Raw genomic sequence first — 24764 nt, 5'->3', positions numbered from 1 at the left:
GGCGCGAGGGCTCCGCCGCCCTCCTCCGCACAGAAGCGCCCCGCGGAGGCAAGCGGCGTCCGAACCGTGGCCGCTGGCCTCGTCACTGGGGGTGGCGCTGTCGGGTCGGTCCGGAGTGCTGGGGACCTCTTAGGAAGGTGGCCTCGCGGCAGGGGCCGAGGCCTGGGGGATGGAGCCAGTCCTCAGGCTCGGTCCCCAGGAGCTTTGCTTTGAGACACGGCGGCGTCTGAGGGACGTGGGCTTTGAGACGGGAAGCCAGCTCAGCACCCTGAGGACACGGGCAGGAAGGATGGGCCTGGAGGCCGAGGGCAGGGCCCCCCGACGGCCCCTCGTCACCGCCGTGGGAGCCGCGGGGGCCGGGTGGCGGGTTGCCACAGCAACGCCAGGCTCCGCACCCGCGAGGAAGGCCGGGCTCTGGCGCCGCAGGGGGTTCTCATCCTCGCTGACCTGGTTTCCGTGGCGTGGGGGACCATTGTCTGTCCATGTGGGTGGTGAGGACTCGTGACGCCATGGCGGCCGGCAGCCCCCACGTTCTGTGCGCCCCAGACGACAAAGGGCAGGGGGCAGCGTGGGTCGGGGTGGCGCTGGCGCGTCCCCCGTGCCCCACCGGGTCTGCAGGGAGCAGGGCACTTGGCCGGGGGAAGATCCACTTGCCTTCCGACGCCGCTGGCCCCGATGCTGAGACGGCGGGGCGGGGGCTGTGCGGGGCGGGGGCTGTGCGGGCCGCGGGGGCTGTGCGGGTCGCGGGGGCTGTGCGGGCCGCGGGGGCTGTGCGGGCCGCTGGGGCTGTGCGGGGGCGGGGGCTGTGCGGGCCGCGGGGGCTGTGCGGGTCGCGGGGGCTGTGCGGGGCGGGGGCTGTGCGGGGCGGGGGCTGTGCGGGCCGCGGGGGCTGTGCGGGCCGTGGGGGCTGTGCGGGGCGGGGGCTGTGCGGGGGGCGGGGGCTGTGCGGGCCGCGGGGGCTGTGCGGGCCGCGGGGGCTGTGCGGGGCGGGGCTGTGCGGGCCGCGGGGGCTGTGCGGGCCGCGGGGGCTGTGCGGGCCGCGGGGGCTGTGCGGGGCGGGGGCTGTGCGGGGCGGGGGCTGTGCAGGGGCGGGGGCTGTGCGGGGCGGGGGCTGTGCGGGGGCGGGGGCTGTGCGGGGGCGGGGGCTGTGCGGGCCGCGGGGGCTGTGCGGGGCGGGGGCTGTGCGGGCCGCGGGGGCTGTGCGGGCCGCGGGGGCTGTGCGGGGCGGGGGCTGTGCGGGGCGGGGGCTGTGCGGGCCGCGGGGGCTGTGCGGGCCGCGGGGGCTGTGCGGGCCGCGGGGGCTGTGCGGGGGCGGGGGCTGTGCGGGGCGGGGGCTGTGCGGGCCGCGGGGGGCCAGTGGGACCGGGAGGCCCCGGCCACTGCGGGTCTGGAAGGAGGCCGGCGGGAGGGGAGCCTCCCCCCCCCCCCCCGCGTCTCAGGCGCCCGGCTCTGGGGCGCGGCCTCTTCATCCAGGGGAGCCCCGGGCGGCCCTGGGAGGGGTCCACACGGCGGGCCAGTGGCGTGGGAGTGCACACCGGGCCAGACGGAGCGCGCACACAGTGTCACGCGGCCCGGGCCCCACGGCCTGCTCTGCGCCCTGTTGGGTACAGCGTCTCCCAGGGGCCCATGAACCCCGGCAGGTAGACAGAGCGCATGGTGGGGTTACTGAGGCAGGGCGCCCCACAGCCCCGCCCCCCTGCCAGGGTCTCCTTCCTCCTCAGCCCGGCCCCCGCCCGACCGGAGGGACAGTGCACGGGCCAGCCCGCCCTGTCCAGCCCACCCTGTCCCCCCCACCCAGACGCGGCGGGCTGTCCACCCGGGCTGGCAGGGGCCCGGGAGGCCACGGAGGCCGTGTCACAGGGCTCTGCCCTCCCAAGGGCACACCAAGGGCACACCCACGTGTCCTCCCCGTTCCCAGCCTCTCTCCTGGCTGCGACCCACGGGGTGGCCTGGCACAAGCCACTCCACCTCCCGTCCCCGGGGAGAAGGAGGGCTGGAGGGGGAAGGGCAGGAGAGGCCACCGGCCGAAAGAAAGAAATCACGACTTCCTAGCCCGGAGCTGCGGGCGGCGGCCGCGTCCCCTCGTGGCCTTTGCTGCCGAATCCGAATGGCTTTATTGCCTCCGGGAGCTGGCGGGTCGCGGCGTAGCTTCTCAAACACTGGCTCCTCTCACGTGAGTGCCGTGATTATTGCACATTACGAGATTCGGAGCTGTAAAAGGCTTCCTGCGGAGAACATTGCCCACGAGCCGGCTCCCCCGGTGCAGCGTTCCAGCCAGCACCCGAGGAGGCCAGGCAGGACCATCACTGCAGCGCAGCAGCTCAGAGCCAGCCTGCGACACAGAAAGACCCCCCAACAACAACAAACATGCGTTAAAATAAAGACAAGCAACAAGCATCAAGTTCGGATGGCCCATGAGTTTACCACTCTTCTAATCAGGACGGAGGGTGGTGCATTTGGTAGATGTTTCTAATTCCACAAACGTGTACAATAGATCGGTTTTAAAATTGGGTTGAGCCCTCTACACATAGTTTACTGTGTTCTCTTTCTCCCCTCCCCCATCTTTCATCAGCACCGGGGACTTAATTTTGCTCAGCTTGCTTACGCACTCAGCTGGTGCTCTAGTAGTTGAGTCATACCTCCAACCTGGATTTTTGCTGGATATTTTGAAAATGGTTATTTTGAAATTCTGACAGTTTTTTTCTGCCTAGGCTGGCTTCAAACCGCAGTCCTCCAGGATTCAGCCTCTTGAATAACTGGGATTGGTCGGCAAGAATGATTTTTTTCCATTTCCTGGAATTCAATTTTGTAAATACTATAGAATTTTGTATGATCAGAGGCTCAGAGGAACTAATATTTTATATTTAGCACTCACATTCAGTATTTCTTATTTTGAGATATTTATTTCATATTATCATAGACAATGATATTGTATCTGTTCCTATATGAACTTTTCCTTAGAATCAAGCCCTTAATTTTTTTATGTCAACTTTTTTGTTATCTTTAAGTAGTTTTACAAAAGAATTGCCATATAAAAAGTCAGTTTATGAATACAATGTATCTTTTTTTTTTTTTTTGCCAGTCCTGGGGCTTGAACTCAGGGCACTGTCCCTGAGCTTCTTTTGCTCGAGACTAGCACTCTCTCCGTTGAGCCATGGCTCTGCTTATGGCCTTTTCTGTGTGTGTGGTGCCGAGGAGTCGAGCCCAGGGCTTCATGCAAGCCAGGCAAGCGCTCTACCGCCGAGCCACATTCCCAGCCAAGACAATGCATCTTGCTCCATGTGGCCCCTTTCCAAGTTCTAACCCACCCCACCCCACCCACCCCCTCCCCACTCGGCTTACTTTTGTAGGATTGGCATGGAATTCTCCACTGCACAGCCTTTAAAATGGAGTTGGCAGTGAAAGATGCCTTTGGACCTTTGACACGTGAGACAGCTGGGGTTCTCCTGACCTCAAACCCTGGCGATGTGGGGGAATTTTTATTTTAAAAATACTTTGCTATGTTCAGAAGCAAGAACTGGATCCGTGTTCACTTCCTGGGCTGTATGGCTTCAGAGCCCAGTGTCAGCCAGGTGTCCGCAGGCCGGGCTGCTGCCCCCCTCCCCCGCCCTGCCCCTTGCCCCCCACCACAGGGCAGTGCAGACAAAGGTCCCTGACAGAGTTCATCCCTGGAGCTTGAATGTCTCCCTGTTACACACTGTCCAGCCTCACAGGACAGACTAGGACAGCTTCGCCATCCACACTAGGTCCAGCTTGTCTCGAGGATGCCCTTTATCTGCAAAGGGGGTGCCAGAGGTCAGCCCACAAAGTCACCGGAACTGCAAGGGGACAGGGCTGGCTCCTGGGAGCTGTAACCCAACCAAAGAGCCGCTTTGGACAGGCAAAACCAAAAAGAATCAAAAGGATTTTTTTTTAATTCATTCTGAGAGCTCTTTACATATGAAGAACCTCCGTCCTTTGCACCTTTTCTTGCCCATTTTTCTGGCTGTGCCTTTGTGACCCTTTCCCCCAGCGGCAGACGCGTCCCTGAGCTCCGACCGCAGCAGCGCCTTGCAGGAAGGGGGGGCGGGCGCCGCGTTGCACAATCCGGACGGGTGTTCCACCAGGCTGCGTTCTCAGGGGTAACGAGGCCACTGAGGGGCAGAGAGCGACCTGAGCTGCTGCTTCCGGGAGTGAGTCGGCGTGGAAAAGCTTGTCCTCCGCACAGAAGTCACGGGTGAGTGCCAGGGCAAAGACGCCACCGCTGCCCCTGACGAAAGGCCAGCCGGCGATCGACGCCTGCGGTCACCCGACGGACGCCGAGCGCCGCCCGTGTGCCCGGGGCCTCTGGTCCCGGTGCCGTTCCCAGCCCTCGCTCCATCCCAGCCCTCGCTCCATCCCAGCCCTCGCTCCATCCCAGCCCGCGGTAAGCAGCCCGGCCTTGAACTGCTCAGCCTTTTGATCCGCCTGCGACCTGAAGGCAAACAGTCCCCTGACCCCTCTGGGCGGCCGGTGCTCTGGGTGGGGCCACGGGCCGGGTGGGGGGGGGAGGGGGGTGGAAGTGGCTGGGATCGGGGCTCCCCCTCGCTCGGTGCACACTCTGTTCCCAGGCTCTGCCCGGAGGACCCCCCCTCTTTTCCCTACATCATACTGCTAGGTGTAAAGAGGCAAGCTGCCTGCCCCCTGCCTCAGGGCGGCGGGGTGGGGGGGCTGAGCAGGGGTTCCCTCCCTCCCTCCCTCTCCCCAGTCACTGCTCCTGGCCCTGAGAGCCTCTGGGCAGCCCACAGAGGGCTCTGGCGCGTCCCGGAGGCAGGAACAGCGGGCGAGGCTCGAGCTAGGAAGGCAACACCGAACCCCCAGCCCCAAACAAAGAAGAAGGGGAAGGGCCGGGCCCCCCAGGCCTGAGGCGTCCACCTCCACGTTCTCAGGGACGAAGGAACGTCCAAGCGCAGCGGGACTGCGTGCACACGTGATAACACACGCAATCGCGCACGTGATCACGTGTGCTCGGGCGTGATCGTACACAGGTCCCTGATCACAGAGGCACAATCACGTGCTCGCTCACACACACACACACACACACACACACACACACACACACACACACGACGCGGAGGAACGGATTCGGGAAAGGCCCGGGTCTCCTCAACAAGACCAGTGCTCTGATGGGGTTCAGCCGGCAGGCGGCCGGGGCCCCAGCTTTGCTCCCTGCCCTTCCCGTCGGGGCGGGGAGCAGGGCACCCCGTGTGCAGCTTCTCGTGTGTGTCTCTGCCCCGGGCTGCCGCTGGCCCTGCTCCCTGCGCAGGGCAGGCTGCGGTAAACCCGCGGGGAGCGCGGATCACGCACGCTACAGGCCGCCGACGGAAAGCGAACCGGGGGCCGCCGCTCCCCCGGTCCCTGGGGTGCGGCCGCCCACGCGGCCCGGGACAGCTACGGAGCAGGTGGCAGCCATTCAGTCCGTCATCGACCCGAGATGGGTGGGGCTTCGGCCAACGCCCGCGTGAACTTGCGCGCACGGGTGGTGTGCATACACGCGTGTGCACGTGTGCACGTGTGTGTGTCTCTTCTTTGTCCTCAGTCCTGGCCGGGGTGCCCCAGAACCCCAGAAAGGGGGAGGCGAGGATGTCCACCCTCGGGCGCTCACCCAGGGGGCATCCAGGCCACATGGCCGGGCCCCGGGGCCAGCCTGACCCCAGGGACGGGGACACGGCAGCCGCTGGGAGCCCCCCCCCGGCCTCCCACCCCACAGCCCCCCCCCCGGCCTCCCACCCCACAGCCCCCCCCCGGCCTCCCACCCCACAGCCCCCCCCCGGCCTCCCACCCCACAGCCCCACCCCGGCCTCCCACCCCACAGCCCCCGCCGCTCTCCGGAAGACGGTGCAGGCCAGGGGCTCGGGCTGCCGCGGGGTGCACTGAGGCCTCGTTGTGGCCCAGCCCCCACCCCGACCTGAGCGCGCTCTGGAACGAGGACGGGCTCGGCCAATCGGGCCGGAGCTGCGCCATGACCACCACATCTCCGGACGCGGGGGTGTCCTTTCCCACCAGCCCCTGCGGCTCGACACCCCTGCAGCAGCCGTCCCCTGCCCGCCAGCTTCTTCCTGCGCCGTCCTGCGGGGGGGGGGCGGGAGGGGGGCGGGGGAGGGGAGGGGGAGGGGGCGGGGGTGGGCTCCCCACTCAGCCACAGCGCAGCATCGCGGCAGGGAAGGCCGGCTCAGGACTCGGCGGCGGGGCGGTGCCCGCAAAGCGAGCGGGAGCCCAAGGGCGGGCCGCCCCTCCGTCCACGCAAGGCCACGCCCCGGGCCGCAGTGCCGGTGCGGCCGGGGCTCCCGTTTGCCCCTTTCACTTGGCAGAGCCGAGCTCCGACCCCGCCTCGTGTACAGCACGAGGGACAGAAGCTCAGCGGCAGCTCACCGCCGATTCCATCAGTGCACAAGCTGTGGAATGTTCTAGAACCCGGGCTGGTACTGAAGCCACCCACTGGATGCTGGAAGTGGCTCTTGTCGGCCACGGGGCCGTGGTTGTGGGAGCTCCGTGGGGGGGGGGCTCCGCCCTGGGTTCCAGGCCACGAGGAGCATGCTGGGAAATCCCTCTGTCTCAAGAAGTTTCCTTTCATCCGGCTGGCAAGTTCTCTTCGGGTGTCCCGGTCACTCGGTTGCTCGGGAGGACTCGGGCATCTTGTGGGTGGACCCCACGCCCGGGGCTGTGCTGCAGCCAAACGCAGCCCGCACACGAGGGAAACTGGGCTGCGCGCCCGTGCGATGCAAGCGTCCTGGGGCAGCAGAGCAGAGCAGAGCAGAGCACCGCAGAGCAGAGCAGAGCAGAGCAGAGCAACGCAGAGCAGAGCACCGCAGAGCAGAGCAGAGCACCGCAGAGCAGAGCAGAGCAGAGCAGAGCAACGCAGAGCAGAGCACCGCAGAGCAGAGCAGAGCACCGCAGAGCAGAGCACCGCAGAGCACCGCAGAGCAGAGCAGAGCACCGCAGAGCAGAGCAGAGCACCGCAGAGCAGAGCAGAGCAGAGCAGAGCACCGCAGAGCAGAGCAGAGCACCGCAGAGCAGAGCAGAGCACCGCAGAGCAGAGCAGAGCAGAGCAGAGCACCGCAGAGCAGAGCAGAGCACCGCAGAGCACCGCAGAGCAGAGCAGAGCACCGCAGAGCAGAGCAGAGCACCGCAGAGCAGAGCACCGCAGAGCAGAGCAGAGCAGAGCAGAGCACCGCAGAGCAGAGCAGAGCACCGCAGAGCAGAGCAGAGCACCGCAGAGCAGAGCAGAGCAGAGCAGAGCACCGCAGAGCAGAGCAGAGCACCGCAGAGCAGAGCACCGCAGAGCAGAGCAGAGCACCGCAGAGCAGAGCAGAGCACAGCAGAGCAGAGCACCGCAGAGCAGAGCAGAGCACCGCAGAGCAGAGCACCGCAGAGCACCGCAGAGCAGAGCAGAGCACCGCAGAGCAGAGCAGAGCACCGCAGAGCAGAGCAGAGCACCGCAGAGCAGAGCAGAGCACCGCAGAGCAGAGCAGAGCACCGCAGAGCAGAGCACCGCAGAGCACCGCAGAGCAGAGCAGAGCACCGCAGAGCAGAGCAGAGCAGAGCAGAGCAGAGCACCGCAGAGCACCGCAGAGCAGAGCAGAGCAGAGCACCGCAGAGCAGAGCAGAGCACCGCAGAGCAGAGCACCGCAGAGCAGAGCAGAGCACCGCAGAGCAGAGCAGAGCACAGCAGAGCAGAGCACCGCAGAGCAGAGCAGAGCAGAGCAGAGCACCGCAGAGCACCGCAGAGCAGAGCAGAGCAGAGCAGAGCAGAGCAGAGCAGAGCACCGCAGAGCAGAGCAGAGCAGAGCACCGCAGAGCACCGCAGAGCAGAGCAGAGCAGAGCACCGCAGAGCAGAGCAGAGCACCGCAGAGCAGAGCAGAGCAGAGCACCGCAGAGCACCGCAGAGCAGAGCAGAGCAGAGCACCGCAGAGCAGAGCAGAGCAGAGCACCGCAGAGCAGAGCAGAGCACCGCAGAGCAGAGCAGAGCAGAGCACCGCAGAGCACCGCAGAGCAGAGCAGAGCAGAGCAGAGCACCGCAGAGCAGAGCAGAGCACCGCAGAGCAGAGCAGAGCAGAGCAGAGCAGAGCACCGCAGAGCAGAGCAGAGCAGAGCACCGCAGAGCAGAGCAGAGCAGAGCACCGCAGAGCAGAGCAGAGCACCGCAGAGCAGAGCACCGCAGAGCAGAGCAGAGCAGAGCACCACAGAGCAGAGCAGAGCAGAGCAGAGCAGAGCACCACAGAGCAGAGCAGAGCAGAGCAGAGCAGAGCACCGCAGAGCAGAGCAGAGCAGAGCAGAGCAGAGCACCGCAGAGCAGAGCAGAGCACCGCAGAGCAGAGCAGAGCAGAGCAGAGCAGAGCACCGCAGAGCAGAGCACCGCAGAGCAGAGCACCGCAGAGCACCGCAGAGCAGAGCACCGCAGAGCACCGCAGAGCAGAGCAGAGCAGAGCAGAGCACCGCAGAGCAGAGCACCGCAGAGCAGAGCACCGCAGAGCAGAGCAGAGCAGAGCAGAGCACCGCAGAGCACCGCAGAGCAGAGCACCGCAGAGCACCGCAGAGCAGAGCAGAGCACCGCAGAGCAGAGCACCGCAGAGCACCGCAGAGCAGAGCAGAGCAGAGCAGAGCACCGCAGAGCAGAGCACCGCAGAGCAGAGCAGAGCACCGCAGAGCAGAGCAGAGCACCACAGAGCACCGCAGAGCAGAGCAGAGCAGAGCAGAGCAGAGCACCGCAGAGCAGAGCACCGCAGAGCAGAGCAGAGCACCGCAGAGCACCGCAGAGCAGAGCAGAGCACCGCAGAGCAGAGCAGAGCACCGCAGAGCAGAGCAGAGCACCGCAGAGCAGAGCAGAGCACCGCAGAGCAGAGCAGAGCAGAGCACAGCAGAGCAGAGCAGAGCACCGCAGAGCACCGCAGAGCACCGCAGAGCACCGCAGAGCAGAGCAGAGCACCGCAGAGCACCGCAGAGCACCGCAGAGCAGAGCAGAGCAGAGCAGAGCAGAGCACCGCAGAGCAGAGCAGAGCAGAGCAGAGCAGAGCACCGCAGAGCAGAGCAGAGCAGAGCACCGCAGAGCACCGCAGAGCAGAGCAGAGCAGAGCACCGCAGAGCAGAGCAGAGCACCGCAGAGCAGAGCAGAGCAGAGCACCGCAGAGCACCGCAGAGCAGAGCAGAGCAGAGCACCGCAGAGCAGAGCAGAGCAGAGCACCGCAGAGCAGAGCAGAGCACCGCAGAGCAGAGCAGAGCAGAGCACCGCAGAGCACCGCAGAGCAGAGCAGAGCAGAGCAGAGCACCGCAGAGCAGAGCAGAGCACCGCAGAGCAGAGCAGAGCAGAGCAGAGCAGAGCACCGCAGAGCAGAGCAGAGCAGAGCACCGCAGAGCAGAGCAGAGCAGAGCACCGCAGAGCAGAGCAGAGCACCGCAGAGCAGAGCACCGCAGAGCAGAGCAGAGCAGAGCACCACAGAGCAGAGCAGAGCAGAGCAGAGCAGAGCACCACAGAGCAGAGCAGAGCAGAGCAGAGCAGAGCACCGCAGAGCAGAGCAGAGCAGAGCAGAGCAGAGCACCGCAGAGCAGAGCAGAGCACCGCAGAGCAGAGCAGAGCAGAGCAGAGCAGAGCACCGCAGAGCAGAGCACCGCAGAGCAGAGCACCGCAGAGCACCGCAGAGCAGAGCACCGCAGAGCACCGCAGAGCAGAGCAGAGCAGAGCAGAGCACCGCAGAGCAGAGCACCGCAGAGCAGAGCACCGCAGAGCAGAGCAGAGCAGAGCAGAGCACCGCAGAGCACCGCAGAGCAGAGCACCGCAGAGCACCGCAGAGCAGAGCAGAGCACCGCAGAGCAGAGCACCGCAGAGCACCGCAGAGCAGAGCAGAGCAGAGCAGAGCACCGCAGAGCAGAGCACCGCAGAGCAGAGCAGAGCACCGCAGAGCAGAGCAGAGCACCACAGAGCACCGCAGAGCAGAGCAGAGCAGAGCAGAGCAGAGCACCGCAGAGCAGAGCACCGCAGAGCAGAGCAGAGCACCGCAGAGCACCGCAGAGCAGAGCAGAGCACCGCAGAGCAGAGCAGAGCACCGCAGAGCAGAGCAGAGCACCGCAGAGCAGAGCAGAGCACCGCAGAGCAGAGCAGAGCAGAGCACAGCAGAGCAGAGCAGAGCACCGCAGAGCACCGCAGAGCACCGCAGAGCACCGCAGAGCAGAGCAGAGCACCGCAGAGCACCGCAGAGCACCGCAGAGCAGAGCAGAGCAGAGCAGAGCAGAGCACCGCAGAGCAGAGCAGAGCAGAGCAGAGCAGAGCACCGCAGAGCAGAGCAGAGCAGAGCACCACAGAGCAGAGCAGAGCAGAGCACCGCAGAGCACCGCAGAGCAGAGCAGAGCAGAGCAGAGCAGAGCAGAGCACCGCAGAGCAGAGCAGAGCACCGCAGAGCACCGCAGAGCAGAGCAGAGCACCGCAGAGCAGAGCAGAGCACCGCAGAGCAGAGCAGAGCACCGCAGAGCAGAGCAGAGCACCGCAGAGCAGAGCAGAGCAGAGCACAGCAGAGCAGAGCAGAGCACCACAGAGCACCGCAGAGCAGAGCAGAGCAGAGCACCGCAGAGCAGAGCAGAGCACAGCACAGCACCGCAGAGCAGAGCAGAGCACCGCAGAGCAGAGCACCGCAGAGCAGAGCAGAGCACCGCAGAGCAGAGCACCGCAGAGCAGAGCAGAGCACCGCAGAGTAGAGCAGAGCACCGCAGAGCAGCTGCTTCGCCTGCTCGTCTCCCAGCCCTGGAGGCCGCAAGCTCGAGGCCACGCTGTCGCCAGGCCGGGCCCTCGGGGCCTCTCTCCCGGGCTTGCGGACAGTGTCTTCTCCCTGCCTCCTCGCGCGCCCTGTCTGTCTCCTGATCTCTGTGCTCACCCCAACATTGAACTTTATCACCTTTGGGAAGACTACTCACCACTACCGACGGCCACATCCCGAGGTCCTGGGTGGGCTCGAACCCTTGGATCTGTGGCATCCACAGGACAGCTGCCGAACTTGTCTTCTGCCGCCCTGGCCGCCGGCTCTGCGGGGGAGGGCGTTTCAACTGGGGGGGGGACTTCTATGAGAGATGGGTGCGGGCCGGGGAGCCCACACAAGGCCGGGCACAGGTCTGGCCCTGTCATCCCGGCCACTCAGGGAGCTGAGCTCTGAGGACGGGGCTCCAGGCCAGCCCAAGCGAGAATCCACGAGACTTCTTAGGTCTGAAATTAAGCCCCCCAAAGCTGGACGGGAGCCGTGGCTCCAGTGCTAGCGCGCCAGCCTTGCGTGGAAAAAGCTCAGGGACGGCGCTCAGGCCCTGTGTTCAAACCCGAGTGCTGGCACCGGGGAAAAAAGCGAGAGCAGGGTGAAGAAGGGGTGCTGGAGGAGGGACCCCGCTCGGGACGGGGCGGCGCTGCGTGTCCTTAGGTGGCGGTTTGGACGCCGCGCTTTACGTAACTGCGTCGCAGAGAATCGGCTGGAATCAATGAGCGTGTGCAGAGGCCCCGCGCCGACCCGTGCTGACCATGCTGACCCGCGCTGACCCGCGCTGACCGTGCTGACTGTGCTGACCCGCGCTGACCCGTGCTGACCCGTGCTGACCCGTGCCGACCGTGCTGACCCGCGCCTACCCGCGCTGACCCGCGCCGACCCGCGCTGACCGTGCTGACCCGCGATGACCCGCGCTGACCGTGCTGACCGTGCTGACCCACGCTGACCCGCGCCAACCCGCGCTGACCGTGCTGACCCGCGCTGACCGTGCTGACCGTGCTGACCCGCGCCGACCCGCGCCGACCGTGCTGACTGTGCTGACCCGCGCTGACCCGTGCTGACCCGTGCTGACTGTGCTGACCCGCGCTGACCCGTGCTGACCCGTGCTGACCCGTGCCGACCGTGCTGACCCGCGCCTACCCGCGCTGACCCACGCCTACCCGCGCTAACCCACGCTGACCGTGCTGACCTGCGCCAACCGTGCTGACCCGCGCTGACCCGTGCCGACCCACGCTGACCGTGCTGACCCACGCTGAGCATGCTGACCCGCGCTGACCGTGCTGACCCGCGCCGACCGTGCTGACCCGTGCCGACCCGCGCTGACCCGTGTTGACCCGTGCTGACTGTGCTGACCCGCGCTGACCCGTGCTGACCCGTGCTGACTGTGCTGACCCGCGCTGACCCGTGCTGACCCGTGCTGACCCGTGCCGACCGTGCTGACCCGCGCCTACCCGCGCTGACCCACGCCTACCCGCGCTAACCCACGCTGACCGTGCTGACCTGCGCCAACCGTGCTGACCCGCGCTGACCCGTGCCGACCCACGCTGACCGTGCTGACCCACGCTGAGCATGCTGACCCGCGCTGACCGTGCTGACCCGCGCCGACCGTGCTGACCCGTGCCGACCCGCGCTGACCCGTGTTGACCCGTGCTGACCCGCGCTGACCCGCGCTGACCGTGCTGACCCGCGCTGACCGTGCTGACCCGTGCCGACCCGCGCCGACCCGTGCTGACCCGCGCTGACCCGCGCTGACCCGCGCTGACTGTGCTGACCCGCGCTGACCGTGCTGACCCGTGCCGACCCGCGCCGACCCGTGCTGACCCGTGCTGACCCGCGCTGACCCGCGCTGACCGTGCTGACCCGCGCTGACCCGCGCTGACTGTGCTGACCCGCGCCGACCCACGCCGACCCGCGCCGACCCGCGCTGACCGTGCTGACACGCGCCGACCTGCGCCGACCCACGCTGACCGTGCTGACCCGCGCTGACCGTGCCGACCGTGCTGACCGTGCTGACCGTGCTGACCCGCGCTGACCGTGCCGACCGTGCTGACCGTGCTGACCATGCTGACCGTGCTGACCGTGCTGACCCGCGCTGACCGTGCTGACCCGCGCTGACCCGTGTTGACCCGCGCTGACCGTGCTGACCGTGCTGACCCGCGCCGACCCGCGCTGACCGTGCTGACCCGCGATGACCCGCGCTGACCGTGCTGACCGTGCTGACCCACGCTGACCCGCGCCAACCCGCGCTGACCGTGCTGACCCGCGCTGACCGTGCTGACCGTGCTGACCCGCGCCGACCCGCGCTGACCATGCTGACCGTGCTGACCCGCGCCGACCCGCGCTGACCGTGCTGACCGTGCTGACCGTGCTGACCCACGCTGACCCGCGCCGACCCGCGCTGACCGTGCTGACCGTGCTGACCGTGCTGACCCACGCTGACCCGCGCCAACCCGCGCTGACCGTGCTGACCCACGCTGACCCGCGCCAACCCGCGCTGACCACACCGACCCTCGCCGACCCGCGCTGGCGGGAGCCCAGGTGGGCGAAAGGGCATCGCAGAGACCGGGGAGCCCTGTCGGCTCGGCAGAAGTCGCCCAGGCCTGAGGCCCCCCGACCCTCTGTACCCCAGTTCCTGTGGGCAGGAAGGAGAGCAAGGAGGGAGCTGCGCTGCCCCTCCAGAAGGTTCTTTCCAGGTGCAGAGCAGCCCGGGAGCCGCCCCCCCCCCCCAGCAGCGGTGGCTCCCGCCCGCTCCCCTGTGCCCCGACTCCGACCCCCGCTCTGGAACGTGGCGGCCCAGGCTGGCGCGGCCCGGCCTTTGGGCGCTGCCCCTGCTCCAGCCTGGCCGGGCTGGGGCTCCGCGGTCCCCCTCTCCCGAGGCGTGCGGGCGGCAGCTGCTGTTTACTCTCGCTTCCCCTCCGCGGGAGCTGGAGCCATGCGCGCCCCGCCATTCGCAGAGGCCCAGCGCCGCCCCCGGCTTCCACGCGGCCATCTGGCTCCCCAGCCCTCGCGGCGCGATCGGCAGAGCCCCCGCTGGGCGGTGAGGACGCCATGGTCCCCCAGAGGGGCGTGGACAGGCCGCTGACCGCTGGGGATGGAAACCCGGGCGTGTGCCCCGGCCCCCCACCCCCTCGCCCGGGAGAGGAGGGAGGCAGCCCCAAAACAGCCAGGACACCACGTCCGGGGAGACCCCGCGGAGGCCGGGGACACCTCAAGATGCGCTTTGCGAAGGCCCAGGGCTCCCTGGGCTGGGTCCCCTCCGCACCCCAAGACCCAACTCCTCCCAACTCAGGACGTCCTGGAGACACTCTGGGGACAGGGGCGAGCCAGACCCGCCCAAGGGGCACCCGGGGCAAGGAGCAGGCCCGGCGGGCTGGTGGCACTAGGGAATCCCATGCAGGGGACGGGGGGACCTCAATGTGCAGCGGGAACCACAGGCCAGGCCGGCTGCTGGTCACCCCTGAGGGGTGACATGGGGACCCAGGAAGTCCCTCACGGGCTGACCCAGCTCCCGGGTCACACAGACTTCCCCGCGGGGTCGGAGGGGAGGGAGGGGCGTCTTCCTCTCCTACTCCTTCTCCTTTTCCTCCTCTTTTTCCTCCTCCTGCTCTTCCTGCTTCTCCTGCTCCTCCTCTTTCTCTTTTGTGTCAGCACTGGGGCTTGAACTCAGGGCCGGGGCACCCTCCCTCCCGGAGCTCTCTCTGCTCAAGGCTAACGCTGGACCGCTGGAGCCGCACCCTCAGACCAGCTGTTTGCCGACTCCCCGTGGGTGAGAGTCCCGGGCCCTTCCTGCCTGCGCTCCCTTGAGGCTGGGGGCCTCAGCTCTCAGCCTCTCCAGTGGCTGGGATTACAGGGGTGCGCCGCAGTGCCCGGCTCGCTGGGTTTTTGGGGGCCGGATTTCCCTGCAGAGCTTGGGACGGCCTCTGGGTCACGATCCCGTCTCAACCTCCCCAGGGCTGGAATTACAGGCATGAGCCTCCACACCCCGCAGGGCGTCCTCAAATAGAACCCGCCACCACCGAGCACCCCCGCCCCACGCCTCCGGCCGCACCCCTCCGCACACGCCCTAACCCTGCGGAAGGGATTGGCACCGTCTGGCCTCAGCCAGCTGGCCCGGCTTTGCCTGCTCCTCCCACGGAAGCCTCCGTGAGCCCCTGCCGGCCTGCTGCCCCGGGGTGCCGTGTCCCCCGTGCCCGCAAAGGGACAGGAGCCCAGGCCGCGCACTCGGCCAGGCGCCGGCGGCACCCGCGGCCCAACTCCAGCCCCCACGGACGTGCCGCCGGAGCCACGCAGCGGGGCTTCCGCAGGCCCACGATCCACCCGCCTGTCCGGAAGCTTCACCTGTCACCGCCACCCCCGCCACCCCAGCCCAGTGACTCAGCTCCCTCCTTCCCCCGGAGAAAGACTGGAATCCAGCCCGTGAATGCTTTCCTTGTCATCGTAACTGTGCCACCCCCCATTCACACGCACACACACGCACACACACGCACCTCCCAGCCACCTGGCCAGGCAAACACGACTGTCTGTCAAGCCCCTGGGTCCCACCGCTACCCACGGCTGTTAGGAAAGCGCCCCTCCGCCCGGCCCCTTTGCCGCTGGTGCCCCCGCCTGGCCAGCTGAGCCTCGGGGGTCATCTCCCAGAACACGGGGGCCCTGATCCCCGCTTCCCTATGAGGTGGCTCCTGGGGCCACAGGCAGCCCCCCAAGATCAGGCTCTCCTGGGCGGGAGGTGGAAGAATGGAAGTGGGGGGCGGGAGTGCTTGTCCCAAACCCTGTAGAGCAAGGAAGGAGCGTGGGGTCCGGCGGGGGCCGTGGGGGGAGGGCGCGCGTCTCAGAAGCCCTGCCGGATGAGGAAGAGGCCTGGGACAGCCTCCCACCCGGACCCCCGGGCTTTCCGCGGGTAAAGGATGCGGTGGGCGCCGAGCCTTCCGCCCTGGCCCCTCTCACCAGCACCGCGCCTCTAGGGCAGCCTGCGAGGGGGGGGGCGCCCCTTCTTTCTTCCTGTGTGCTGGTCCCCTGTGGGACAGCTTCCACGCCGGGTCCTGAAGCCCACAGCGTCGCCAGCTGCTGCTGCTCGTGCCCCTGACGGATCTGCTGGGGGCCCCGTCTTCTCTGCTTTGTGAACGCCCCCTGGGCTGGGAGGGCGGGGGGGGGGGCTGTGTTGGTGAATGGGCGTCTCCTGGTCTCTCCCACGGTCACCTCCAAGTCCCTGGGTGCCAGAGCTACATCCTGCGGACAGCAGGCCCCGTGGCTCTCCCCCCGGGAGCAGGAGCCGCGTCCAGGCCGTGGGGGGGGGGGGGGTCATCCTGTCCGCACCTGCGGGTCGGCGTGGAGAATGACAGCGACCGCGGAGCAGCCTCTCCGTGAAGGGCCAGCCCCACCGATGACACAACAGGCTGGGTCACGGGAAGCACAGGGCGCAGGGACAGGTCCTGCCACGAGCACGCTGCTCCGTGCTGACCAGCTGACCCGCGCGAGGAGACGCTGGCCAGCCTCTCCTGGTGCCTGGGTCTCGCCATCTTAAAGACCGCTCCTCCAGGAGGCCAGCAGCCCCCACGGCGGGGCCGCACACGTGTGACTGCCAGGCAGGGGCCTCAGAGCCGGCGAGGGGGGGGGGGCTTCCTGCAGGGGGTGGGGGGAGCCCCACAAGCATCTGCCACTCACGGGGACGCTGAGTGCGCCCCTGTGCTCCCCCCTGCGGGAATGTCCACCCCCACAGGCCAGGTCCCCCACAGCAGGGCCCTCATTCAAACCCAGGGCCCCACCTACCCACAGGACACACTCCCATGGCCAGATCCCCCCACAGGACACGCCCCCACCCCGTGGACACGCCCCCACCCCGTGGACACACCCCCACCCCGTGGACACGCCCCCACCCCGTGGACACACCCCCACCCCGTGGACACGCCCCCCCCCGCCTCTCACAGCGCCCCGAAGAGGCCTGGCTTCCAGCCTCCCACCTCCACGCTGCAGGCCCCACCCCACCCGGCACCCCACGGAGGGGGGGCTCTGGGCCGGGCCCCCTCCTGTGAACAAGGACCGTGATCCCCACCCCCAGCCGCAGTTCCCTCTCGTGATGCTACTGGGGTAGGTGGGGGGTGGCCGACGGCCCGCGGGCTCCGACAGCACTCCCCCCGGAGGAGCTCAGGGAGCACTCCCCCCGGAGGAGCTCAGGGAGCACTCCCGACGGAGGAGCTCAGGGAGCACTCCCCCCGGAGGAGCTCAGGGAGCACTCCCCCCGGAGGAGCTCAGGGAGCACTCCCCCCGGAGGAGCTCAGGGAGCACTCCCCCCGGAGGAGCTCAGGGAGCACTCCCCGCGGAGGAGCTCAGGGAGCACTCCCCCCGGAGGAGCTCAGGGAGCACTCCCCCCGGAGGAGCTCAGGGAGCACTCCCCTCGGAGGAGCTCAGGGAGCACTCCCGACGGAGGAGCGCAGAGAGCCGGCGGGGGGGGGATTCCTGGGGCTGCTGCATCATCTCACCAAGAGGGGCTGGAAGAGCAGGTGCTGTCCTTGCGTCCTCAGAGGGGGCCTGGTCCAGGGGCCCCACCCGTGGAGCGGTGAGGGGGGGTGGCCCAGGGGTGGGGGAAGGGGAGGCGGGGGGGGGGGGAAGCCCTGGCTCTCGCAGTGTCCCCGTGGGCACGGGCAGGTGAGGGCTGAACCCTGTCAGCCGTCTCCTCAGTGGATGCGAATCACAAACACCAAGTGAACGGTTTGTAGCCCGGGAAGCCCCGGCTCAGCCTCTGCCCGCCACAGGCCCCCGCGACGGCCATTCAGGACACCTGCGGCCGGGCCCGGCCCCCGCCCCCCCTCCCCAGCCAGCAGCGCGGCCTCCGCGGCCCAGGGACCGGGAACAGCAGGTGAAGGGCAGCAATCGTGCCATGGAAGGGAGGACGCGAAGGCCGCCTAGATAGAGCTACAGAGACGGGCCGTGAGCAGAATGACCCGCCCTGCCGGCAGCGGGGGCCACACACTCCCCCCAAAAGAGGAGCCCTGTCACCTCCCGCCTCCCGTGTCACTGCTGGTCACCCCAGCACGCGGGGCCCTGCTCAATAAAGCACCTCGCGTGCACACAGCACGCGCCTGCCGGGACACGGCCCCAACACGCCCAGCACACACAGTTCTGCGCTCGCGTGCGCGCCACAAAACTGTACACAGATCAAGTAGCCATGGCAGCGTGCACGGGCACGCATGCCCTGCGGTGTGCCCTGCGATGGGCGGTCCTGCTGGGTGCCCGCGCCCAGGCCCCCCTCCCGGGAAGGGGCCGAGAGGACAGACCAGGTGCCCTGGTGGAGGGCTCCTCCCTGCAGCCTCCCGGGGGGGCTGCGGGCCTGGGGGAGGGGGAGCGGCAGGCCCGGGGGAGGGGGATGCAGGCCTGGGGGAGGAGGAGCGGCAGGCCTGGGGGAGGGGGATGCAGACCCGGGGGAGGGGGAGCAGCAGGCCCGGGGGAGGGGGAGCTGCTGAGGGACTGGAACCACAGGACGTCTGGGAAAGTGGAGCCAGGGAGACCGCAGGCTGTCGGGGCTGCCTGGGTTCCGGCAGGAGACGAGGCCACTTGGTGGTGCACAGATTGAGGGCAGCGACTCTCTGGGCAACCAACCCTAAGAAGGGGCAACCCCAGAACGAACCGACGGGATCTACACACTTAGCTCCTGAGGGTGTGCAGGGACTGGCTCACTGGGGACTTAGTTCCTGAGGGTGTGCAGGTACTGGCTCACTGTGAACTTAGTTCCTGGGAGTGCACAGGTACTGGCGCAAAGCTGTGCTGAGTGTCCCACGCCAGAGCAAGACGACAGTGACAGGGAGAGGGAGGCAATGTGGAAATCTACTTTCTGATACACAAAAATGTCCCTAAAAAACACAAAGTCAATGGTAAAAATAAAGCAAAGGAGAAAGACTACTGAGGTGGCTATTGTCTGAAGAAGCCCGGCCTTCCAGGGTGCGGGCTGTCTGGGGGAGACCCCAGCCCTCCAGGGTGCGGGCTGTCTGGGGGAGTCCCCAGCTCTCCAGGGTGCGGGCCGTCTGGGGGAGTCCCCAGCTCTCCAGGGTGTGGGCTGTCTGGGGGAGTCCCCTGCAGAGCGGCCCCAGGAGCAGGCCCCTGGCTCCCCCCCACCGAGGCCCCGGGCAGGCCGCCCTGCTCGGGCTCCCAGGCCAACCCTCCAGGCTGCCTGGCTGCGTGCTTTGTCAGCAGGGCTGCCTGGCTCCTGACTCAGGGCCGGGCCGGGGCAGCGGGCCAGCTCAGGGCTCGCTGGCTCCCCTAGGCTTGGACAAATCGCCGCTTAGCCCGGGCCCGGAGGTGCCAGGAACATGAATCATGGGTGCAGGATGACTAAGGCTCCGGAGCCGCCCTCCCCGGCCTCCTGGCACGCTGGGGCCCTGGCGCGCGTGTGGCATGCCACCGCAGGGCACAGCCAGCTGGGGAGACCTTAGGTCCACTTGGTCTGCCAGCAAGCAGCCGTGGGTGGCCAGGACCACGGCCTGGCAACCGTGGTCACCGTGCCCGGCCCCTCCATCACTGCAGCCCGTGGTGTCAGAGCAAGCTAAGACTCTGCTCTTGATAACGGGATGGGACTCGAACACCGCCACCTGCTTCCTGCCAACAAACACGTTTTTCTTATCACAACTCTCCTCTCTCTCCTCACCACCCCCCCCGCCCATTTTCTCTGCCCCTGCTTTCTCTCAGCCAGGCTTGCAGGAGAGAAGCTGAGCTGTGCTCTGGGCGGGCTGAGCAGGTAGGTACAGGGAAGACAGGAAGTTCGAGGCATCTCCCTGACCCCCGGTGGGGGGGGGGGGGTGAGGAGACACCAGGGAGCCTGCTCTGCCTTCGGGACAGGGCCTGAAGCCACAGCAGGGCGGGCCCCGCAGCCAAGATGCTGGTTGCGGCCCAGCTGGGAGACCTGAGAAGGCCCCGGTGTGCTGCCAACCCACCGCACAGGGACTCGCTGAAGGCCACAGGGCCGCCCGGGTCAGCAGGTCATCTCAAGGGACCAGCCCCCTGTGACCCGGCTCCTGCCACTTCCTCTTCCGGTCCAGAGCCCCTGACCGTCGTCAGACCCGACCCTCAAGAGGCACCACGAGAGACCAAACCAGGCAGGAATCCCCAAGGGCCGCTACGGTCGAAGGAGACAGTGCTAAACCCGGCCCCACATGCAGGCTCCACAGCTACTCCAGAGGGAACAGCCAGACCCTGGGGAAGGGCATGCCACCGGGGAGGGCGTCCACCACCATCATCACCATCACCACCAGTATCACCAATCACCATCACCACCTCCACTAAAACCACCATCACTACCACCACCACTACCACCTTCATCACCACCACCACCTCCACCACCATCACCACCAATACCACCACCATCACTACCATCACCACCACCACCACCACCATCACCATCACCACCAGTATCACCAATCACCATCACCACCTCCACTAACTACCACCACCACTACCACCTTCATCACCACCACCATCACCACCACCACCAATACCACCATCATCACCATCACCATCTCCACCTCTATCATCACCATCACCACCACCACCACCACCACCACCACCTCCACCACCACCACCACCACCACCAATACCACCACCATCACCATAACCACCACCAACATCACCATCACCATTACCACCACCACCACCACCACCAATACCACCACCACCACCTCCACTACCACCACCACCACCACCACCTCTATCATCACTATCACCACCACCACCATCACCATCACCACCATCACCATCTCCACCTCTATCACCACCATCACCACCACCATCACCACCATCACCATAACCACCACCACCATCACCATCACCACCATCACCACCATCACCACCATCACCACCACCACCACCATCACCACCATCACCATCACCATCACCACCACCTCCACCTCCACCCCCACCACCATCACCACCACCACCACTACCACCACCACCTCCATCATCATTAATGAAGTGTAATCAAGGCTCCAGCTTGGTCCAACAGCGTACGGGCATCTCCAACACCAAGGACCACATTAAAGAACGCAAAGAAAACGCAGCCAGCAAAATCCAGAATCTAGAAAGCTCTACGGGACAAATAGCCAGACCTCTTCAACAAAGGAATGGCAAATGAAGGAGGAGGACAGGGGGAAGAAGAGGAAGAAAGGAGAGGAGAGAGGACAAGCGGAGAGAGCAGTGAAACTCACAGCGCAAAGGAGACTTGGGGTATTCGGCCATGGACTTGGTCATCAAACGACCTCCAGGAAGCCAGGAGACCATCAAGGGGCTTTCAGCAGTGACAGCTGCATTTCACTAAAGAATTGTTCATGTTGGCCTGATAAGGGCACTGCGGGGACATTTTTTGACGCAGAGCTGCCCACCAAGCCCGCTTCCCGGTGACGTGAGCTTAGGGCAGAGGAGGGGTGACATGGAGGAGATCAACCAACATGGCGGCCATGCTGCTCCCATGACAGCTCTTGATGTTGCGAAAATCGTGGGACAAAGCATTAAATATAGGATCAGAAATGAACATCCACAGAAACAAGCGTTCTGTGAGAAAGCACCCACTGCTATGATACTTAGTTGCTAATCTCATCCCTTTAGAATGTTCGAGATGCCCGGATCTTGTAATCCACACAGCATTGTAGCCTGTTGGCTCACACAGCTTGCGTCAAAATGAACCACAGATCTCGCGGGACTGTGTGGGCCCCACGCGCCCCGCGGAGGGTGGGGAGCTATGAGCCCCGGGCCCCGCGGACTTCGCGCCATGGCCCGGGTGAGCGGCTGCCCGCAGAGGGCCCCGCCAGCCCCGCCCTCCCAACGGCCGTCACCACGCCAGGGTTCTCCCGGCGTTGGCCCCTGGGTCGGGGACGGCCTCCCTGATGGGACTAGATTCCCCGGTTCGCTTTGCAGTGAAGTGGTGAGGTGCCGGGGTGCCCCCGGCAAGGCACCCCAGCACACCCCGACACCGCCCCGCACAGGAGCAGCCCGGCCTGCGCAAGCCCGCTCGCCACGCCTGAGACCCCGCTTCCCGCACGCAGCCCCGCCCCGGCCCCTCACTTCCGCGGTGCCCTCAGCGGGGCAGGAACGCCCAGGGGACCCCCCCCCCCCCGTGCCAGCCACAGGCTCTCACCCCCTGGGAGGGGATCCGCCCAGCCCCCCAGCCTCAGCCAGTCCCCAGCCCGCTCCCCCTGCTCTCGGGATAGACCGCTCCGGGGCGGCCCCGCCGGGGCGGGCAGGCGTGTGTGCGCGGGTGTGTGCGCGCGGGTGTGTGTGCGCGGGCGTGTGTGCGCGGGTGTGTGTGCACGCCGCCGTGCACACTGGCCTCGCGCGTCCCGTCTCTTCACTTCCGGTCCTTGCACACCACACGGCCCTGCCAGCCTCGAACCCGCAAATAAACTCGGCCTCTCCCAGCTTCCAGGCGCCCGGCCCTCAGGTGGCCACCGGCTCACAGGAGAGAGCCCGGCCGCTGTCGGATTCCGGGACACACTCGCCTGGACTTGTGAAAGGGAACAGAAGCAGCGCTCGCCCCGCGCGCCCGCCACGGGGCGGAGCGGAGCTGGACGCGTGGCCTCCGGGTTTACCACCCTCCCACGGACGTGAGGACTCAGCGTGGCTCGGCCCCCTTCTCCAGCAGTGAGGACGCGGACGGCACCCTACAGGGCCGCAAGCAAACCCAGGCGCCCTCTCTGCCTCCCCCCCCACCCCAGGGGCTCCCCTCTGCCACCCTCTCCCCGCCGCCGCCATGACACCACCAGCCCCCTCCCCCGCCGGCTCGTCCACCGTAACTCGCAGCCGTCCAGATCTCGCCCCCCCCCCCCCCCGACGGCCAGTGTGGGACAGCAGCTCTGTGGGCTCATGAGTTCCTGAATTAAACCAGATTGTTGTTTCCACCGCCGCCTGCTGCTCGGCTTGCCATCCAAAGCCGCCCACCGGCATCCGCTGAGTCTCCAGGACGAGGAGAACGCGCCGGACAATCCGCAGGCCCCAGCCCTGTGCGCAGGCCGAGGCCCGGGGCCCCGCCACTGCTGCTACGCCCGGCGTTCAAAGCGCCCCGGCGGCGGGCCCCCCCCCCCCCTACAGGGGCATGGCCGGCGGCGAGGGGGCGGGGCCTCGGCCCTGCAGACCCCATGACGCCGGCGGTGTGAGGCGGGACGCACGCACGGTTTCCACAAGAGGTGAGCCCCGGGCGGCATCAGGTTCAACCTCTCATCAGAAGCCACAGAGGCATTGCAGAGGCACCGCGGGACGCGGAGGACATTAAACCGCGGCAGAGCGCGGGGTATCCTGGCTGATGAGAACTCAGGAGGCAGGGAGGATGCCGGGCTGTCGGGGCTGGGCAGGGAGGGGGCAGGGGACGGGCTCGCGTGCTACCTCAGGTGGGCACAGGGCGCCGCTCACTTGTGCAAACACATCACCCCCCAGTGAGCAATCCCTACCAACCCTGGCTCATGAATTGAAGTCAAGGCCCCAGCCAGAGCAAGAGGTTCCACAGGGTTGTTGAGAACAGGGCACCGAGTCCGTGTGTGGGAATTTTCTCTCAATCGTTCTAAAAACCTAGAGCTACTCTTTAAAAGTCGGTTGGAAGCCAGGTCAGACACCAGTGGTGCGCGCCTGTAATCCCAGCGACTCAGGAGACAGAGCAATTCAGAGCCAGCTCAGTCAAACAGCAAGACTCCCACAAGGAAGCTGGGCTTGGTGGTTCACTCCTGGGGTCCCAGCGGCTCGGAAGGCCATAGGTGGGAGGAGGGCGGTCGGAGGCCGGTCCTGGGTGAAGACGGAGACCCTACCCAAAAAGTCACGTGAGCCATAGAACCCGGGGAACGGCCCAAGCGGCAGCGTGTCTGCTTAGCAAGCACAGAGCCCCGGCACAAGTCAAAGAGAGAGAAGAGCAAGAACAAACAAACCATCGGCTTCAAGAGGAAACCACGCGTAATATCAGCAAATGGATCCTTTGAAAATAAACAAAAACACCGAGTCCTAAAGATAGCGGAGTGGATACAGGAAAGGACTGTAGCACCACCACTCTGCAAGCGGAGAGACACCCTCGGGAACAAGAAGTCCAATGAGGACGTCCTCAAACAAAAGAAACCTCAGCATTCGCCACCACGGCCCTGCTCCGAGAGAGACCGTCCGGGAAGTGCTGGAAGGGCAGGCAAATGACCCTGGAGGGAGGCTCGGGGGGCTTCCAGAATGAGGGAAGAGAAACAGAACCCGGAGATCTACGGACACATTTCAAACTATTTTTTAAAAAATCTTTAACCAGGCACCACTGTTGGGAGTTGAGTGTCCGGTGCCGCCCGGTGAGGTCCCCCAGCTCTCTGTCCCAGAAGGGAGGAATTCTCCTGGCACCTGGTCTGCTGAGCGAGGGAGGGACGGGGAGCAGGGACACACCCCGGTGACTGCCGACACCCCACTTCCTCGTCGTGAAAGGCTAGAGTTAGTGTGTGGTCATCTCTAAACAGCCACCAAAATGGTAGACTTAAAAGAGAGAGAGATTTGGGGGGAAAGCCAATAGATCCATTAACAGGGATCATGACAACATACTGAAATAAGGAAGTGAGAACACAGAGTGGAAGGGGTTAAAAGAAAAAGGGAAGCGCTGAGTCTAACGGTCCCTGAAGCTCAGGAAAGGTGGACGCCACCCATTAAAAGTCCAAGGGCTTGAATATACCGCAAGGGCATTCAAGGACACGCATGCGATCGTATTCCACGGGCAATACGGCACCGGCAGCAAGGAGCAGGGAGGCGGGCAGTCCAGTGCTGGCAAATGGGACCCACCCAGGATGAGTGGGGCGCCGCTTCACCCCAACATGAAGAAGTCACGCCTGGCGCGGCGCCTCTTCCAAGGATGGGAACTCCCTGCGGGGTTTCGGGTCCTGGTGGAGGGGCGGGAGCTGGGGCTGACCGCCCCGGCCCTCACAGCCCTGCCTCTCCCGGGGTCACAGGGATGCAGGGTGCTGTGGGGATCTGACCAGCAGGGCCCAGAGCTCCTCCATCGTTTCGAGGTTCCTGACAATGTCCCCCAT

The 24764-nt window shown here is 66.3% G+C and overlaps 1 pseudogene; it reads left to right on the top strand.

Annotated features, from left to right (window-relative positions):
* Positions 1-24764, top strand: part of LOC125351600 — a 96604-nt pseudogene that overhangs the window by 47172 nt on the left and 24668 nt on the right.

This window comes from Perognathus longimembris, chromosome 5 (genome assembly GCF_023159225.1).
Source record: "Perognathus longimembris pacificus isolate PPM17 chromosome 5, ASM2315922v1, whole genome shotgun sequence".
In the NCBI taxonomy this organism is placed as follows: domain Eukaryota; kingdom Metazoa; phylum Chordata; class Mammalia; order Rodentia; family Heteromyidae; genus Perognathus; species Perognathus longimembris.
The sequence above is the reverse complement of the archived record's forward strand: the minus strand, read 5'-3'. Positions and strand labels throughout refer to the sequence as shown.